Consider the following 20,215-nt stretch of genomic DNA (forward strand, 5'->3'; position numbering starts at 1 on the left):
GATGGCAAATCAAATTGAGGCAACACAAGTGAAGGACATAAGTGCAGCACCATTCTTTTCTCTTGCTTTGGATGAGTCAATAGACATAAGCCATTTATCCCAGTTCAGCATGATTGCAAGGTATGCTGTCGGTGACATACTACATGAGGAGAGTCTTGCTGTTTTGCCTATGAAAGAGACAACAAGAGGGGAGGATTTATTCAAGTCTTTCACTGAGTTAACTAAAGAAAAAAATCTACCGATGGAGCCCTGGCCGGTTGGCTCAGCGGTAGAGCGTCGGCCTAGCATGCGGAGGACCCGGGTTCGATTCCCGGCCAGGGCACACAGGAGAAGCGCCCATTTGCTTCTCCACCCCTCCGCCACGCTTTCCTCTCTGTCTCTCTCTTCCCCTCCCGCAGCCAAGGCTCCATTGGAGCAAAGATGGCCAGGGCACTGGGGATGGCTCTGTGGCCTCTGCCTCAGGCGCTAGAGTGGCTCTGGTCGCAACATGGCCAACATGGCGACGCCCAGGATGGGCAGAGCATCGCCCCCTGGTGGGCAGAGCGTAGCCCCATGGTGGGTGTGCCAGGTGGATCCCGGTCAGGCGCATGCGGGAATCTGTCTGACAGTCTCTCCCTTTTTCCAGCTTTAGAAAAATGAAAAAAAAAAAAATCTACCGATGGATAAACTTATTTCAGTGTGTATGATGGTGCTCTGTGCATGGTGGGGGAAAATAGAGGATTCGTAGTGCTTCTCTGTGAACATGAAAAGAGACCCATCTTAAGTTTTCACTGCATCCTACATCAGGAGGCGCTTTGTGCTCAGATGTATGGCGAGCAGCTTGGTGAGGTGATGTAGCTGGTTATTCGGGTGATCAACTTTATTGTTGCCCGAGCTTTAAATGATCGCCAGTTTAAAACACTGCTGGATGAAGTTGAGAATAATTATCCTGGTCTGCTTCTGCACAGCAATGTACGTTGGTTGTCAAGAGGGAAGGTGCTCAGCCATTTCACGGCTTGTCTGAGCGAAATCAGGACTTTTCTTGAAATGAAAAACATCAAGCATCCTGAGTTAGCTAACACTGAGTGGCTCCTGAAGTTCTACTATCTCGTGGATGTGACCGAACATCTGAACCAGCTCAATGTGAAAATGCAAAGCATTGGAAATACAGTCTTATCCCTTCAACAAGCAGTATTTGCATTTGAAAACAAGCTGGAACTCTTCATCTCCAACATTGAAACAGGTCGTTTACTACACTTTGAAAAACTGGGAGAGTTTAAAGATGCATGCACAGCAACTGACCCAGCTCAACATCTTGATCTCCAGCAGCTAGCAGGCTTCACATCTAATCTCCTGCAGTCATTCAAAGCGTGCTTTGGAGAATTTTGAGAGCACACTTGTCTTTTTAAGTTTATCACCCATCCACTCGAGTGTGCAGTGGACAGCACCAACCTGAGTTACATCCCGGTGTCTCCGTCAGAGATTTTGAGCTACAAGCTGCTGACCTGCAGGCCTCAGACATGTGGGTGAATAAGTTCAAGTCACTGAATGAAGATTTGGAAAGACTTGCACAACAGCAAGCAGAGTTGGCAAGCAAACACAAGTGGGGAGAAATGAAAAAACTTCAACCCGCAGACTACCTGATTGTCAAAACTTGGAACAAGCTTCTCGTCACATACCACAACTGCAGTGTGTGAGTATTGCTGTACTGACAATGTTTGGCTCTGAGTATGCATGTGAGCAGTCTTTCTCATGTCTAAAAAACGTTAAGGCCAACCTACAATCACGTTTAATGGATGGAAATCTCAATGCCTGCATGAAGCTTAACCTCACCACGTATCGACCAGACTACAAAACCATCAGCAAAACCATGCAGCACCAGAAGTCGCATTAATGGTAAGAAGTACTTTATTCATCATTGGTTAGCAACAGCATAACAACATTATTAAAAAGAATTCAGAGACTTAATGTACTTTAAAAGTGTTGGTCTTACATAAAATGCACACATTTACTTGTATTTAGTGTTAAACATATTGTATGGCTCTCACGGAAAAACATTTTAAAATATGTGGTGTTGGCCCTGGCCGGTTGGCTCAGTGGTAGAGCATCGGCCTGGCGTTTGATTCCCAGCCAGGGCACACAGCAGAAGCACCCATCTGCTTCTCCACCCCTCCCCCTCTCCTTCCTCTCTGACTCTCTCTTCCCCTCCCACAGCCAAGGCTCCATTGGAGCAAAGTTGGCCAGGGCGCTGAGGATGGCTCTATGGCCTCTGACTCACGTGCTAGAATGGCTCTGGATTCAACAGAGCAACGCCCCAGATGGGCAGAGCATCGCCCCCTGGTGGGCATGCTGGGTAGATCCCTGTTGGGTGCATGTGGGAGTCTGCCTCCCCGTTTCCAACTTCAGAAAAATACAAAAAATAATAATAATAATTAATAAAATAAAATAAAATAAAATATGTGGCGTTCATGGCTCTCTCAGCCAAAAAGGTTCCCGACCCCTGCACTAGTAGGTTATAGAAATAAGGGCCAATTGGGATACTCCCTAAGACTGAGGTGATTTAATACCTGATTGAAAACAAACCACCTTTCAGATCAAGCTTACATTATAACCATTCTTTAAGATACTAAAGCTTTAAATAAATTATAATAAAAATTACATGTGATGTATACAAATTTAAAATAAAAGAAAGGAACGGCAATTCACAGTATAAGAAAAATATATGAAGAAATGTTCAAATTCACTTATAATAAGAGAAATTCAAATTAAAACAACAGTGCAATAATATTTTTTGCCCATCAGAATGCCAAAAATTACAAGATGTATATACCAAGTGTTGGTGAGGATGTAGAGAGACAAGACTGTCATGCATAGCTGGTGGGAATGCAATCTGGTCCAGCCATTTTACAAAGCAATCAGCCAATATTTAATAAATGATATGCATGTTTGTGACCCAACAATATCACTTCTGGGTGTGTCCAAGAAAAATTCTCATAGGTTCCTGATGGTTTTGATAATGGCAGCTAGATGTTGAAATCAACCTAAGCATCTGTTACTAGGAGAATAAGTAAATAAAATGTAGTGGGTGCATATTGACTTTGTCCAGATTTCAAAGCATTGGCTTGGGTTTGAAAATTGGCTAATAGGGCAACTCAAACCCAAGTCAAGGCTATTATCACTTTGGTTTTCTAATAAATTAGCAAACAAGCAAAGCAGAGAACAATGTCTTCCTAGTTCCTTACAGAAACAGGCCAAATTCTGATGATCAGTACAGGCCATTTAGAGGTAAGAAATTGGTCTAATGAGTTCAGAATCAGAACTAAATTTCTGGAGATTAGACTTGAGGAGGTCTGGGTAAGCCATCTACCACGTAAAAAAATTCTCTGTTGTACAGAGAATTGAGCCTAGAGCATACCTGTCTATGGCCTACCCACATGCTATAAAGTACTGTAAAATACCAGTAACAAGCTATACATACAGCAACACGGAGAACTGAAATAAAGGAAACAAAATGATTTATAATACAATGCCGTTCATGTTAATTAAAAACATACAAAACTGTACTCTATGAGGTTTCATCTATATTTAATAATATACACCAAGTACATTAGAGCAGGAACCTATGGAAAGGGAGAGCAATGAGAAAGGAACGAGGGAAAAACATGAAATGAGATAAAATAAGCAGGACTTTGCACAGATTAAAATGTCAGTGGTTAGCATGTTAAGAAGCTAGGATGATTAACTCAGTGCTCTCTCTGCTTCCCAGATTTAAATTTTTAAACAAAACAAAAGGAAGGAATGAATTAAATACAGTAGTACCTGGAGATAGAGGAAATTGATATTGATACTCCTTATAGATGTCAGAATAATAGCAAAGTGAGAAAAAAAACTAAATATTTGATTTGGTTTAATAAGAATACAGATTCTAGCCATTTGCTTTTATGCCTAATTATCACATAATGTAACAATAGTTATGTAAATTTTAGAATCTGTGACAGATTTGTTTTGATCGCATTGATTTGATCATGGAAGCTCAGACTTCATGGAATTGTCTGTGCACAAAGCTTGGTGCTCAGTTCTCGTCTGTCACCTGTCAGCCCTTGCCCAACCCTGTCTGGTTCCAACTCTTTAGACTAAGCACCCAGTTATTTACAGGCTGCCCCACCTCTTTCCTGGAGCCAAAGGGAGGGTAGAAGCTCAGGGTATCAAAAGCCTTCATGCTACATACCAATTGAGTTAGACACTGCCAAGATAATACCTGAGCACAGTCAATCTATATTGTCCAAAATACTCTCAAGAGGAAGCTAGGCCCTTGCCCATGTAGCTTGTGCATCGGGGTTCCACTACCTTTTGTCCTGCCTCAGGGCATCGGTGTCCCTGACAGTCAAATGAAGATCCTGTTTCTTTGCCTTGTTCCTGTTCCAGTGCCTGTCTTCCCACCCCTCCCTCATATTCACTCACTTCCTTGGGTAATGGACATTTTCCAGATCTTTGGCTGCCCAGGATTGAATCCCCTTCCTTTGATGAGGAAACTCTCCACCATGAGTTTTCAGTATGCAGAGCCCTGCTCGCACTATATTCCCCTCTTCAGTACCCATCTCCCATTGTACCCCTAAACACACATCCAGGCTGTGAGGACATGAGCTGAGCTCTACAGTTCTGATGCACCAGCTCAAAACCTTGATTCAGGAGCTAAGGACACAAAGGAGGAGGCACCGTGGGCCTGTACTGAGAAGGCAGTAGGGTACAGCAGCAGCACTTGGTTTTCAGGGCACCTGTGTATAATATAACATAATAGCACATATTATATATATAAAGATCTTTTTTATTGATTTCACAGAGAAAAGAGGAGGAGGAACAAGAAGTATCAACTCATTGTTGCTTCAACATAGTTGTTCACTGATAGCTTGTTATATGTGCCTTGACTGGGCAAACCCAGAGTTTTGAACTGGTGACCTCAGCATTCCAGGTCAACACACTATACACTGTGCCACCACAGGCCAGGCTAGAATGTATTCTATTTAATAATATAATCCCCAGAGCGGATGGTATTCCAGGTCCAGTGCTGGCCACAGTTGTGCTTCAGGCTGCATAATCTCTGTGGTTTGTAGGGAGGACAGTGATGGACTCATTGTCTGGCCTCAGCAGACTGCATCTATGGCCTGTCTATGCATCCCAAATCCTTAGCCTGGTTTTCCAGTCTTCCCAGTAATTATGGGAGCTTCCCAATAGCCTTTCCACAAATTTATTTTCTGCTTCTATTTGCAAAAGTCAGTTTGTGTTGTAGTCAAGATCTCTGACTGGCATACTTGTTCCTGGTAGAACTGCCAGGGTAGAACTCCCACTTTGCCTGATATTCCCACCATGTTTGCTTTCTCTTTCCCATCTTCTGCTGACCTTGCCACTTGGACCTGCCACACCTCTGCTCAATATTGACCCCTATCTGCCAGTCCCTCTCTCAAGACTGCTGTACATTTGATCCCTTTTTCCCATGTCTTCACTACCTCTCTGTAACCCCTTTGCTAGGACTCAGGCATCCTGTGCTCCCAGCCTGTCCTGAGGCCTGGAGAGCTGGGCGGTCATCCTAGCCCCGTCATGATGCCAGCACTATCCCTAGTGCTGACAGGAGAGATTCCTCAGATGCTAGATGGGAGGGTCACCAGGGGGAAAAAACACAGGCAGAGAGATGGGAGGGTAGCAGAGACTTTTCTTGTTTTTATATTTTATCTAATAATACAAGTTGTCATTTACTGAGTTTCTGCATTATGCTGACCCTTTATATTCATGATCTCATATTAATATTTTGAGGTAGAACTACTATAATCTCCATTTTTCAGGTGAGGAAATAGAGTTTAAAGAAGAGTGATGGAATGAGATGATGCCTCGACTTTCCTTTAAAATAATTGGAGGGAGTGGAGATGAGTAAGATGTCCATGAAACAAGATTGTCCATGGGTTGATAATTATACAAGCTGGATAACAGGTATATGGAAATTTACTATACTATTGTGTCTAATTTGCATGTATTTGAAATTTTCCATAATTAAAAATGTGTTTTGTTTTCCTTTAAGTTGGGAAACTTGATGGAAGTCAGACAAGTAATCAGTGATAAGGTTAGTTTGGATTCCAGGCCCTCCTGGCTCCCATGTCTACTCTCTTCACTTCTGCACTGGATTCCTTCCCAAGGTACCTAAAAAGACCTAAGAGGAAAAGATTTGTGATTTTCAGAGGATTCAAAGGAGATTCAGAGGCCTTTTGACTAATTTCTGCTCCTCTTTTCCAGACACACTATGGCATAAATCAATACAGTATGGCCAAATATTAATTCCCCACTCCTAGAGCTTGTTTTAAAGATGCCTCATTTTCTCTGCCTGCTTCTGAGTAGGTGCAGAAACAGCCCGTAAGAGGTTTTGGCAGCCGAAGTTTTCTAAAAACACCCAGGCAACAGCTGTCCTTGTGCTGTCATCTGATTTGCCAGGCCCTGAGTCAGCACCACGTCCCCACCCAGCCCCCACTGCTGAGCCAGATCTGACTTGCCTGCCCTTTCATGGTTGTGCTGAACCAGTTGGGCCAGCCCAGCCCTGCTCCTGGCCCAGCATCTTCCTCAGTGGGTGGTTTCTTGCTCCCTTGCTCTCACCTAGGTTCCCGCCCTTGCATTGCCCTTGTCATCCAAGCAGCAATCTCATGCCTGAAATTTTAGCTCTGAAGGAAGCTGGAAGACCACCTCCATGCTTTGGGAGATAGATATGGCTCTGGAATCTGTCCCTGAGTAGAAAGAATGAGCTGGACACCACCATCTCCTACCATCTGCCAAGGGAAATTTTTCTTCTCTGGGCAATTCTGGGGTTTGCTTTAGGAGAAAAGCAGAGGAAAGTATAATGATACCACCTAGCTTCCTATAGAGAAGAATTCTACCCCTAGGCTCAAGCCCAGAAGAAACCAGGGCTGGGCAATGTGGAGACCCAATTCTTGGTCTGTGTTTCTGTGAAGAAACTCTCATAGGTCCTCTTATCACACCCTTTTCTTGATCTAGACATGAAATAGTCCCCAGGTGTTGGTGCGCACTGCTTCTGGAGGGTACAGACATTGACCTCATTGCTAAGAAACTGAGGTTGGCCTTCTCCCCAATGCCAGCTCTGTCCCTCAGGCCTCTAGGCCAGCCTATCCTGAATCCTGGTCCTGACACTCAGGCATGTGGGACCTTGGGGCAATAACTAACTTCTATGAGCCTCCCTTTTTACTGTAAAGTAGGAGTGAAATACCTACTTGGCAGGTTGTTGTGAGGATTGTACAAGGTAGTATATAGATAGCACTTAGTAGGCACACAATACCCACCAGCTCCCTTCACTTTGCCTTGGGATTAGTTACTGCTCAAACTTGACTGATATTAAAGCTTGCAGGCCTGAAACTAAGGGCTCCCCTAGTTGTGGTGTGTTGATTATGGGACTTCACATCTCTTTCCCCATTGATTCCCACATGGCCAGTGGTTTTCTGATCATCTGCCAGCCCAGACCAGCATATTAACTGCTCTTAGCCCTGTACACTTGCTCCATCTAAGTATGATTTCTGTATCTATATCTAAGTTAATAAACAGGTCAACCAGGTCAGAACTAAGAGCAGATCTCTTTTGCCCACCAAGATCCACTAGGTTGACTCATCAGTCAGTCCTCTTTGGAAATGGCTGATCAGTGAACCATGACTCCACCTTCTCAGTTATCCAGTCTTTGTTTACAAGGATAACATGAAAAACTTGTCTAGTACCTTGTAAAAATAGAAATGCAAAATTTCAAGCATTATCCTTATCTGCCACTTTTGCAATTTATTTTTTTAAATTAAGAGGTTGATCCATTTGTTCTAAGTGAATTTATATTGGTTCCAGGTATTCATCTTTCTTTTCCAAAACACTTAATTTGGAAATTTATCGCATCAACAGTAACTCACTATTTTTTGTTCCTTATCATAACCAGGCCAATTACACATCCCTGGCCACACGCATGATCTTGGCCGTGACAGTCAAAGTCTAATCCTGGATTTTTGTTGGGAAAGGCATTTTCTTTCCCTGCTAAATTGGAAGGTTATAATCCTGTAGACACTGGGGGCCATCTTGTCACCACTTGTGGAGAATCTGCTTGAGAATGAAACCAATACAGAGGAAAGCAGAAATGAGGAACAGAAAGAAAGGGATTCTGGAATTACATCATTTGAGCCTCATTTGAGCTATGCCTAAAACCAACAACCCCTTGTAGTTTTGGCTATGTTAGCCAATACATTCTATTATTTTTTCTATATTGATTGATAGATTAATTTTATAGAGAGACAGGAAGGAGGAGAGAGAGAAAGAAACATCAGTCTGTTTCTCTATGTGCCCAGACTGGAGACCAGTCGGGCAACCTCTGCATATTGAGATGAAGCTCTATCCAATGAAGCTATCCAGCCAGGGCACATTCTAGTCTTTTCTTAAACCAGTTTAAGCTGAATTTCTGTCACTTGTAAAGGAAATCTTGACTTATTCAAGTGTGTGTGTTATTGGTTGAACAATGTATAATCTAAAATGCTCTATATATAATAAATTTTGTATGATCATATTGTATATACATTATTTTTGTAGCTATTTATTGAAGAATAATTCACATGTCTAAAATTCACTTATTAAAGTATACAATCTAATGGTTTTTAGTATAGTCACAGAATTGTGCAAATATTATAATCACCTTATTTTAGAACACTTTTATCCCCCCCCCCTGAAAAACTCTATCCATTACCATCACTCCCCAAACTCCATTGCACTAATCTTCCTTTAACTCCTAATCTACTTTCTGCCTCTATGAGCTTGCCTATTCTGGACATTTCATACAAATGGAAGCATACCATATGTGGCCTTTTGGGACAGGCTTGTTTCACTTACCCTAATGTTTTCGAGGTTTTGCATGTTGTAGCATGAATTAGTATTTCATCCCTTTTATGATGAATAATATTTCATGCTATAGCTATATCACATTTTGTTTATATATTCATCAATGGTGTACATTTATGTTGTTTCTACTTTTTTGTTATTATAAATTATGCTGCTCTGAACACTTATGTACAAGTTTTTGTGTGGACATATATTTCAATTCTCTTGGGTACGTGCCTAGGAATAGAATTGCTGAGCCATATGCTAACTTTATGTTTAACCTTTTGAGGAACTGTCAAACTATTGATATTTTCCAAAGTAGCTAGCTACACCATTTTATTCTTCCCTCCCTCCCTCCTTTCTTTCTTTCATTTCTTTTTTAAAAATTTTATTTATTCATTTTAGAGAGGAGAGAGAGAAGGGGGGAGGAGCAGGAAACATCAACTCCCATATGTGCCTTGACCAGGGAAGTCAGGGTTTCGAACCAACGACCTCAGTGTTCCAGGTCGATGCTTTATCCACTGTGCCACCACAGTCAAGCTTTCTCTTTCTTTCTTTCTTTCTTTCTTCTTTCTTTCTTTCTTTCTTTCTTTCTTTCTTTCTTTCTTTCTTCCTTCCTTCCTTCCTTCCTTCCTTCCTTCCTTCCTTCCTTTCTTTCTTTCTTTCTTTCTTTCTTTCTTTCTTTCTTTCTTTCTTTTTTTCTTCCTTCCCTTTCTCTCTCTCTTTCCTTTTTTATCTTTTTTAAGATTTTACTTATTGGAAGACAAGATGGCGCTGGAGTAGGCGGACGTACCAACTCTCACCTTCCAGAACCAAAGTGGATTACAAACTAATTTTAAGAACTATCATCTGGAAAAACAAACTTTCGACTAAACTAAGAGGACTCTTCAACCAAGGAACACTGAAGAAGCCACACCGAGACTGGTTCTCTTTACCACGCCACAGTTGCAGAGCTCCAGGGAAAATCACCCTGGTCTCATCTCTCCAGGCAGAGGAGAACAGAGGCTCCATCTCCACACATGCTGCAGATGGCTTTTCTAGTCTACCTGAATCATTACCAGCTAGAAGCAGTGGTCATTGGGACGTGGATGTGAGCTGCAAAGTATAGAATTATGACAACAATTCCAGTGTCATGTGGACTTTTCCTGGATGTGGAGTTTTTCTGGACTCCTGCTCCTTGTGATAGCTCCTAACGGGCTGAACTGGGGTTGGGTTGCATTCGCAGGGATTTGGAATGGTGTTGGTGCCAACTTGGACTTGGTGAACATGTTAAGGACACTACTCTTTTATGGATTCTTGTTGTTTTGGCCAAGAGTTTGCTTAAAGGCTTTAATCACTGTAAAAAAAAAAAAAAATATATATATATATATATATATATGAGACTGGATAAAGAAGATGTGGCACATATATACTATGGTATACTACTCAGCCATAAGAAATGATGACATCGGATCATTTACAACAAAATGGTGGGATCTTGATAACATTATACGGAGTGAAATAAGTAAATCAGAAAAAAACAAGAACTGCATGATTCCATACATTGGTGGGACAGAAAAACGAGACTAAGAGACATGGACAAGAGTGTGGTGGTTATGGGGGGGGAGGGAAGGAGGGAGAGGGGAAGGGGGAGGGGGAGGGGCACAAAGAAAACTAGATAGAAGGTGACGGAGGACAATCTGACTTTGGGTGATGGGTATGCAACATAATTGAATGACAAGATAACCTGGACATGTTTTCTTTGAATATATGTACCCTGATTTATTGATGTCACCCCATTAAAATTAATAAAAATTTATTTATAAAAAAAAGATTTTACTTATTCATTTTAGAGAGAAGAAAGAGAGAGAGAAGGAAGGAGAAGCAGGAAGCATCAACTCCCATATATGCTTTAACCAGACAAACCCAGGTTTTCAAATCGGTGACTTCAGGTTTCCAGGTCAACACTTTCATCACTGTACCGCCGCAGGTCAGGCCATTTTACATTCTTTTTTTTTTTCTCCTGAAGTTAGAAACGAGGAAGCAGTCAGACAGACTCCCGCATGCGTTCAACCGGGATCCACCCGGCATGCCCACCAGGGGGCGATGCTCTGCCCATCTGGGGCGTTGCTCTGTTGCAACCAGAGCCATTCTAGCGCCTGAGGCAGAGACCATGGAGCCATCCTCAGCGCCGGGGCCAACTTTGCTCCAATGGAGCCTTGGCTGCAGGAGGGGAAGAGAGAGACAGAAAGGAAGGAGAGGGGGAGGGGTGGAGAAGCAGATGGGCGCTTCTCCTGTGTGCCCTGGCCGGGAATCGAACCTGGGACTCCTGCACACCAGGCCGACACTCTACCACTGACCCAACCGGCCAGGGCTCCATTTTACATTCTTACTAGTAATGTTTAAGGATTTTAGTTTCTCCACATTCTCAGCAACACATGTTATTGTTTGTCTTTTTTATTTTTAACTATCCTCATGGATTTTTTTAATGTGTATTTGATTGATTAGAGAGAGAGGAAGGTATAAAGCAATAGGAACATTAACCTATTTGCATATGTGCCCAGACATGGGATAAGACAGACAATCTCTGTGCTTCAGAATGATGTTCTAACCAACTGAGCTATTCGGCCAGACTCCTAGTGTTGTTGTTTTTTGTTTGTTTGTGGGTTTTTTTGTATTTTTCTGAAGCTGGAAACGGGGAGGCAGTCAGACAGACTCCCGCATGCACCCGACCGGGACCCACCCAGCATGCCCACCAGGGGGCGATGCTCTGCCCATCTGGGGCGTTGCTCTGTTGCAACCAGAGCCGTTCTAGCGCCTGAGGCAGAGGCCATGGAGCTATCCTCAGCGCCGGGGCCAACTTTGCTCCAATGGAGCCTTGGCTGCGGGAGGGGAAGAGAGAGACAAAGAGGAAGGAGAGGGGGAGGGGTGGAGAAGCAGATGGGTGCTTCTCCTGTGTGCCCTGGCCGGGAATCGAACCCAGGACTCCCACACGCCAGGCCAACGCTCTACCACTGACTAACCAGCCAGGGCCTTCCTAGTGGTTTTAATTTGCATTTTCCTAATAACTAATAATATTGAGCATCTTTACATGTCCTTATTACCATTTTTGTATCTTCTTTGGAGGAATGTATATTCCAATCCTTTACCCAGTTTTGAATTGGGTTGTCTTTTTAACTTGTAAGAGTTATTTATATATTCTAGGTACAAATTCCTTATCAAATATATAATTTTGCAAATATTTTCTCCCATTATGTAAGGTTTCTTTTAATTTTCTTTTTTTTTTTTTTTTTTTTTTTTTTTTTTTTTTTTTTCATTTTTCTGAAGCTGGAAACGGGGAGAGACAGTCAGACAGACTCCCGCATGCGCCCGACCGGGATCCACCCGGCACGCCCACCAGGGGCGATGCTCTGCCCACCAGGGGGCGATGCTCTGCCCCTCCGGGGCGTCGCCATATTGCGACCAGAGCCACTCTAGCGCCTGGGGCAGAGGCCACAGAGCCATCCCCAGCGCCCGGGCCATCTTTGCTCCAATGGAGCCTTGGCTGCGGGAGGGGAAGAGAGAGACAGAGAGGAAAGTGCGGCGGAGGGGTGGAGAAGCAAATGGGCGCTTCTCCTGTGTGCCCTGGCCGGGAATCGAACCCGGGTCCTCCGCACGCTAGGCCGACGCTCTACCGCTGAGCCAACCGGCCAGGGCCTTCTTTTCATTTTCTTGATGATGTCCATTGAAGCATAAAAGTTTTAAATTTTGACAGAATTCAATTTACCTTTTTTTAAGATTCTGTTTATTAATTTTATTTTAGAGAGAGGGGAAAGAGAGAGAGAGAGAGAGAGAGAGAAGGGGGAGGAATGGGAAGCATCAAGTCATAGTAGTTGCTTCTCATATGTACCTTGACTGGGAAAGCCCTGTGTTTTAAACCAGCAACCTCAGCATTCCAGGTCGATGCTTTATCCACTGCACCACCACAGATCAGGCTAATTTACCTTTTTTCCCTCTTTCTTACTTGTATCTTTGGTATCATATCTAAAAAAGCACTGCTGCCTGACCAGGTGGTACTGCAGTAGATAGAGTGTTGGCCTGGGATACTGAGGACCCAGGGTCAAAACCCTGAGGTTACCAGCTTGAGTGTGGGCTCATCTGGCTTGAGCATGGCTCACTAGCTTACGCTCAGGGTCCCTGGCTTGAGCATGGAATCACAGACATGACCCCATGGTTGCTGGCTTGAGTCCGGAGGTTGCTGGCTTGAAGACTAAGGTCGCTGGCTTGAGCAAGGGGTCACTGGCTTAGCTGGAGCCCCCAGTCAAGACACATGAGAAAGCAATCAATGGATAAGTAAGTTGCTGCAACTATGAGTTGATGCTTCTTATCTCTCTCCCTTCCTGTCTGTCTGTCCCTGTCTATCCCTCTCTCTTTTTCTCTCACTAAAAAAAAAAAATAAATAATAAAAAAGCACTGCTTAATCCAAGGTCAAGAAGATTTACTCCTGTGATGTCTTTAAGAGTTTTATGGTTTTAGCTTCTACATTTAGGTCTATAATCTATTTTTTTGAATTAATTTTTTAATATGGTATGAGGTACGGAATCAACTTTATTCTTTTGAGTGTGGCATCATTTGTTGTTTTTTCCCCCACAGATACAACAAAGTTTTGTAAACGTTTTACTTAGAACAATATTAATGTGAGTTTGCATTCTCTGAGCATATCTCAATTGCTTTTATCAGCAATATTGCTGGCAATTGGGGAAGAGGGTGATCTTACTGTGGATGATTAAACATTTGACTATAGAATATTATGAGTATTTATAAAATGATGCCAACATGATGGTGTGCATCATAATCATCTAGAGAAAATATTTTAATGGTATTCCCAAGCTCCACCCCAACCTACTACATCTGAATTCCCTGGCAATATTCTGTCTTCCATCTGTAGAATCATAGACCACTAAGGCTGGGAGAACCCATATGGTCACATAATTCACACCCTTATTTTTAAATTGATAATATAACCAGGAGATGAATGGCTTTTAGGTTTACTCTCTGTACCCATCAAGGCCAGACTGAGCAGTTTGTTTGCATCCCCCCAATACATTCAAGTGCAACAGTATTTATGACGAATGAGATTTTACTGAGGGCTTCATGGGAAGATGGAAAAGAGGATTACATCACACATCACAAAGCAATACTTAATTCGGTCTATACATTTTACTAGCTAGACCTGTTCTTCCTCCAAAAGTTTTCTCCCTTGATACCATATTGCCAGGCCCTTTCTCTTCACCCCTCCTACTACATAACTTCTGAAATTTCTTTTTCCCCAAACCACTCAAACCATGGTCTCAAGTTTATATACTATACTCAACAAAACAAAAAACACAATAGCTACCCGAAAAGCAACCAACACTTTCTTCTCAAGCATGCTCTTTGAGAAAGTCAGTTTATTTCATGGCCAGAGAGCCATATCAATAATAAATATTTGTTCCCTGGCTGGATGGCTTGGTTGGGTTGGAGCATCATCTGGAAGCACAGAGGTTACTATTCAATACCCGGTCAGGGTACATATAGGAACAGCTTGATGTTTCTCTCTCTCTTTCTCTCTCTCCCCCTTCCTTTCACACTGAAATCAATAAATAAAAATTCTAATAAATAAATAAATAAATATTCCCTGAAGGCTTATTAAGGAAAAAACATTGGGCTAAGTATCTCATAAAATGACAATGCCATGTAACACAGTGGCAAATCTGGAATAGAATTTTAATTATCAGGATCAAAGCACAACTTCTAAGCTACTCATACTCATAGTCTTCAGTTTTTTTGGCTTAGCATCCCTGTGGGATACATGGAAAAGGAACACTATTTCATCTTCTAAAGATAGGGAAACTGAGGCACAGTGACACTGAGCACCTTTGCAAAACACATAGTGGAAGGTTTTGATTTGGTGTCTAGGATTGTTCATCTTTAGCGGGGTATGTGAAATTGTGGCTAAAATCTCATTGGGAAGCCACAATGGAAAAATGTAACCAATAATGGACACTGTGTAATCCTGGACACTGACATGATCTCAAGCCTAAAGGACCAAAGCCTTGTGACCAATAGGGAGCACTGAGAAGGGAGAATGAGAGAGGACACACTGTTAGTGTTACTCCCACGGTGACAGGAAAGAGTTGGCAACATTGGGCAAGGCAGGATCCTGTTTGGCAAGGAAAGCATGACTCATCAGGGTGCCACAGCTCAGAGATACAATCTCTTAAGATTTTCCAAGTCCCTTTAGTCCAACTCTGTATTTACCAAATAACTCTCAGATCTACTTGTGGCTTCCGAAGCACGCCTTCCCACAGAGTAAAAAATGTGCTGATTGGGATTTTTTCAGGCCTATTGTCAATTATATTTTACTGGATGAATGAATAATGCTGCATCTGGTCTCTCTTTCATGGATTTGATATAGAGTGAGTTTATTCATTCAAACTTAACAATTATTTATTGAGTGCCATCTATGTGCCTAGCATTGGTCTGAACTCTGGTGACACAAGTCAGATAAGATCCCTGTCCTCATGGAGTGCACACACTAATGAGGTAACACATAACGAAAAAGCAAACAAATCAATAGATAATTTCAAATTGTGATACTTCATACCCAGAGTCACTGAATTGCTTTCTACAGCCTCAGCTGAAATTGCACGCATTGTAAACAAGTTTTATTTTACTTTATATTAGGTAATTATAATAGTTGCTTTAAAATCCTTGTCTATTAGTTCTAATATCTGGTTCATCTCTGGGTCGTACTTGAATGATTTTTCTCTAGAGAATAGGTGTTATTTTCTTGGCCCTTCATTTGCAGGTAATTCTGTGGGGGGTTGTTTGTTTGTTTGTTTTTGAGAGTATGTTTATTAAAGCTGGGAACTGTAAAACGAGGGAGGGCTTAGAATAAAAGAAGCAACAGGAGACAAAATCTAGGCAGGGCTGCTTTGGCTCTCTGGAAATGTTGTAGGAAAGAAATGAGCCTGGGTGGGCTGTTGGCTCACTGGAAAGTCAGAGAAAAGGAGCCTTGGAGACAGGTTCAGGGGGTTAGCTTGAAATGAGCTGCTGCTGCCCATTGCTCCCTCGGTTGCAAATCTCCTGGGAACCCTTACAGTTTAGTAGTAGATAGTCCTGAGAGCAAAGAAAGGAGTGGGCGTGCTCCTGAGAGCAGTAGTGTGCCAGGTAATTCGGCTGAGTCACAGTGTCTAGTTTCCCAAACATTATTCTGGATGTTTCTGTGAAGGTGTTTTTCTGGATAAAATTAACATTTAAATTGGTGGACTCTGATTAAAGCAGATTACCCACTCTAAAGTTGGTGCATCTCATTCAATAAATTGAAGGCCTTAATAGAACAAAGACTGACCTCTTTTGAGCAAGAAGAAATTCTGCCGGAAGACTACCTTTGGATTAAAACTGCAGCCGTTTCCTGGGTCTCCAGCCTGCCCTCTTGCTCTGCAGAATTTGGGCTCACCAAGCCTCCATCCACAATTGCATAAATCAATTCCTTAAATTAAATCTCTCAATCAATCTCTCTCTCTCTCTCTCTCTCTCTCTCCCCCCCCTCCAAACACACACACACACACACACACACACACACACACACACACACACACACACACACACACAGAGTTGGTTCTGTTTCTCTGGTTATTTTTCACCAATGAGTATTATATCATTTGGTTTTGCAGGTTATGTTCTTGGCTAGGCTGAAATAGGAAATCTTGTTTCTTGTGTTTATTCTGGGTTTGCATCACTTATCTTTAGCCTGTTCCATGCATGAGTGGTTCAAGCATCAGAGATATGGGTCAACATAATTTAGAGATCTCGTCTCTGGTTCTTTTCTTTCTGAAGTTCCACTTCCTTCAGTCTTCAGTGTTTTTCCTCATTTTTTTTTCTGGTTTTCTAGACCAGAAAAACTGTGTTTTTCCTTGTGAACCCCTGTCTGCCCTTGTGCAGCATGCGATTCATTTAGCCCTGGGATAAAAGTCTCAAAGATGAGAACGTCTTTGTATACTCAGTCTCTCTGCTCTGGTTCACGCTGTACTACTACCTGCACGGGTTGTGGTCTCAGCTTTGACTGGGCTGCTTTTTTGGCTCTATTCACGACTCAGTAAGGTCAGTCAGAAAGGTGGGTAGACTGTCTGATTCTGTTCTTTCTTTAGTATTTTTAGTCCTTTTGTATTAAACCCAGGTTTTGCCTTGGACGAATAGCTCCATTGTTTAGAGCATCATTCCAAAGTGCAGAGGTTGCCGGTTCAGTCCCTGGTCAAGGCACATACAGGAACAGATCAATGTTCCTGTCTCTCTTTCTCTCTCTCTCCCTTCCTCTTTCTCTAAAATCAATAAATAAAAATTAAGGGAAAAAAAACCAAAAAATGTATTTATAAACCCAGGTTTTATCATTGTTTTCTGCAGGCAAGAATAATGCAGCAGAGTCTTAATCTATTATACCCAGAAGTGGAGTTTCACTTTCGTATTTCTGAAAAGTTCCTATTTCACCTTCATTGTTGAAAGCTATTTTGTCCTTGGTTGGCAGTTTTCCTTTCAGTGCTTTAAAGATGTTTCTGTACTAATTTCCAGTTTGCATTGTGTCCAAGATCTTTGCTACCATTCTTATCTTTGTTCTTCTGTACATTATCTGTTTTTCCCTTTTGGCTGCTCTTAACATTTTTTTTGTATCGTTGGTTTTTCAGCAGTTTGACTATGAGGTGCCTTGGTGTGGGTGGTTTTTTATGTTTTCTATGCTCAAAGTTGGTTGAGCTTCTTTGATTATGGATTTTAGTTTATATCAAATTTGGAAATTTTTTAGCCATTATTTTTTAAAATATTTTTTTCAAACCTCTTCTCCACCCCACTCCCTTTCTGGGACTTCAGGTACATATATGTTAAGCTTAAGGTTGTATCAGTTAACGGATATTCTGTTTCTTTTTTTTTTTTTTTTTTTTTTTTTTTTCATTTTTCTGAAGCTGGAAACAGGGAGAGACAGTCAGACAGACTCCCGCATGCGCCCGACCGGGATCCACCCGGCACGCCCACCAGGGGCGGTGCTCTGCCCCCCAGGGGGGGGTGCTCTGCCCATCCTGGGCGTCGCCATATTGCGACCAGAGCCACTCTAGCGCCTGAGGCAGAGGCCACAGAGCCATGCCCAGCGCCCGGGCCATCTTTGCTCCAATGGAGCCTCGGCTGCGGGAGGGGAAGAGAGAGACAGAGAGGAAAGCGCGGCGGAGGGGTGGAGAAGCAAATGGGCGCTTCTCCTGTGTGCCCTGGCCGGGAATCGAACCCGGGTCCTCCGCACGCTAGGACGACGCTCTACCGCTGAGCCAACCGGCCAGGGCTGTTTCTTTTTTAAATCAGTCTTCCTATCTGTGTTTTATTTTGGATTGTTTCTATTGCTGTTTTCACGGTCAATAATCCCATTCACTATATTTTTTATCTCTGGAATTTTTATTTAGGTCTCTTTTATATCTTCTGTTTCACTCTCATGATACTCATGCTGTTCTCTACCTTTTTGAACATATGGAATATATTTATAATGTCTGCTTTAATGTTCTTGTCTACCATTAGCTGTATAATATCTGAATCTGTCCCTATTGATTGATTTTTCTTCTTCTTTGAATAACGTGTAGTTTTTTATTTATTTTTTCTATATTTGTAAATATTTGACATGTTTTTTAAAGCATTTTAATTTTATTTATTTATTTATTTTGTGACAGAGACAGAGAGAGTCAAAGAGAGGGACAGACAGAAAGGGAAAAAGATGAGAAGCATCAATTCTTCGTTGAGGCACCTTAGTTGTTCGTTGATTGCTTTCTCATATGTGCCTTGACCAGGGGGCTACAGCAGAGGAGTGACCCCTTGCTCAAGCCAGCGACCTTAGGTCCAAGGCTGGTGAACTTTTTGCTCAAACCAGATGAACCCACGCTCAAGCTGGCGACCTCTGGGTCTTGAACCTGGGTCTTCTACATCCCAGTCTGACGCTCCATCCACTGCGCCACTGCCCGGTCAGTGACAAGTAGTTGTTTTTTTTTGTGGGGTTTTTTTATTCATTATAGAGAGGAGAGAGGAGGGGGGAGGAGCAGGAAGCATCAACTCCCATACATGCCTTGACCAGGCAAGTGCAGGGTTTTGAACCGGTGACCTCAGAGTGTTCCAGGTCGATGCTTTATCCACTGCATCACCACAGGTCAGGCCATCATGTAGTTTTTTATTGGAGGACAGATATTTGGATTTTATGTGATTGGGCACTAGAATTTTTTTCTATACTTTTAAATATTTGGAGATTTTACTGAGGGATGCAGTTAAATTACTTTAAAAACATTTTGAGGCCCTGGCCGGTTGGCTCAGCGGTAGAGCGTCGGCCTGGCGTGCGGGGGACCCGGATTCGATTCCCGGCCAGGGCACATAGGAGAAGCGCCCATTTGCTTCTCCACAACCCCCCTCCTTCCTCTCTGTCTCTCTCTTCCCCTCCCGCAGCCAAGGCTCCATTGGAGCAAAGATGGCCCGGGTGCTGGGGATGGCTCCTTGGCCTCTGCCCCAGGTGCTAGAGTGGCTCTGGTCGCGGCAGAGTGACGCCCTAGAGGGGCAGAGCATCGCCCCCTGGTGGGCAGAGCGTCGCCCCTGGTGAGCGTGCCGGGTGGATCCCGGTCGGGTGCATGCGGGAGTCTGTCTGACTGTCTCTCCCGTTTCTAGCTTCAGAAAAATACAAAAAAAACAACAACAAACAAAACATTTTGATCCTTTCAAGGCTTGCTTTTAAGCTTTGTTAGGTGAGTCCCAGAACAACTCTCACATTGGGACTAACTTGGTCTGGCTATTGAGACAATTTTTTTTTTAAGTGAGAAGAGGGGAGATAGTGAGACAGATTCACACATGTGCTCTGACCAAGATCCCCTCGGCAATCCGTCTGGGGCCAATGCTCGAATCAACTGAGCTATCCTCAGCGCCTGAGACTGGTGCTCGAATCAATTGAGCCACTGGCTGCAAGAAAGTAAGAGGGAGAGAAAGGGGACAGGGAGGGGGAGAGAAGCAGATGGTCGCTTCTCATGTGTGCCCTGATGAGGAATCAAACCTGGGATGTCCATATGCTGGGCCGATGCTCTATCCCCTGAGCCAGCCAGCCAGGGCTGAGGCAATTTCCTTTTGACGATTCTATACAAGTGTGTTAGGAGGTCTTTCTGCTCTGGCCAGTGGGAACACCAGTCCTTCCCAGGTTTATGTCAGTTCTGCTGACTGTTCTATCTCTTCCTCCTCTACAGTGCTTCTTTTCCCAACAGCATTCATTTCTGAAAACATATGTACTGATTGTTACCCAGGCAAAAATTCAAGGAGACTCTTTGGTAGATGTCCAAGAGTGCCC

General features: G+C 42.9%; 1 long non-coding RNA gene across 2 annotated transcripts; it reads left to right on the forward strand.

The window, feature by feature from the left end:
- The first annotated feature begins 1,187 nt into the window (after nt 1-1,187).
- Nucleotides 1,188-10,153, forward strand: LOC136397967 (uncharacterized). 2 transcript variants are annotated; one of them, XR_010749952.1, is made up of 3 exons: nt 1,188-1,875; nt 5,817-5,961; nt 9,618-10,153. It is a non-coding gene; the product is annotated as an uncharacterized lncRNA (long non-coding RNA). The 2 variants fall into 2 exon arrangements; XR_010749953.1 differs by lacking the exon at nt 9,618-10,153 and adding an exon at nt 6,050-6,129.
- The last annotated feature ends 10,062 nt before the right edge of the window (nt 10,154-20,215 follow it).

The sequence above is a fragment of the Saccopteryx leptura genome, chromosome 3 (genome assembly GCF_036850995.1).
Source record: "Saccopteryx leptura isolate mSacLep1 chromosome 3, mSacLep1_pri_phased_curated, whole genome shotgun sequence".
In the NCBI taxonomy this organism is placed as follows: Eukaryota; Metazoa; Chordata; class Mammalia; order Chiroptera; family Emballonuridae; genus Saccopteryx; species Saccopteryx leptura.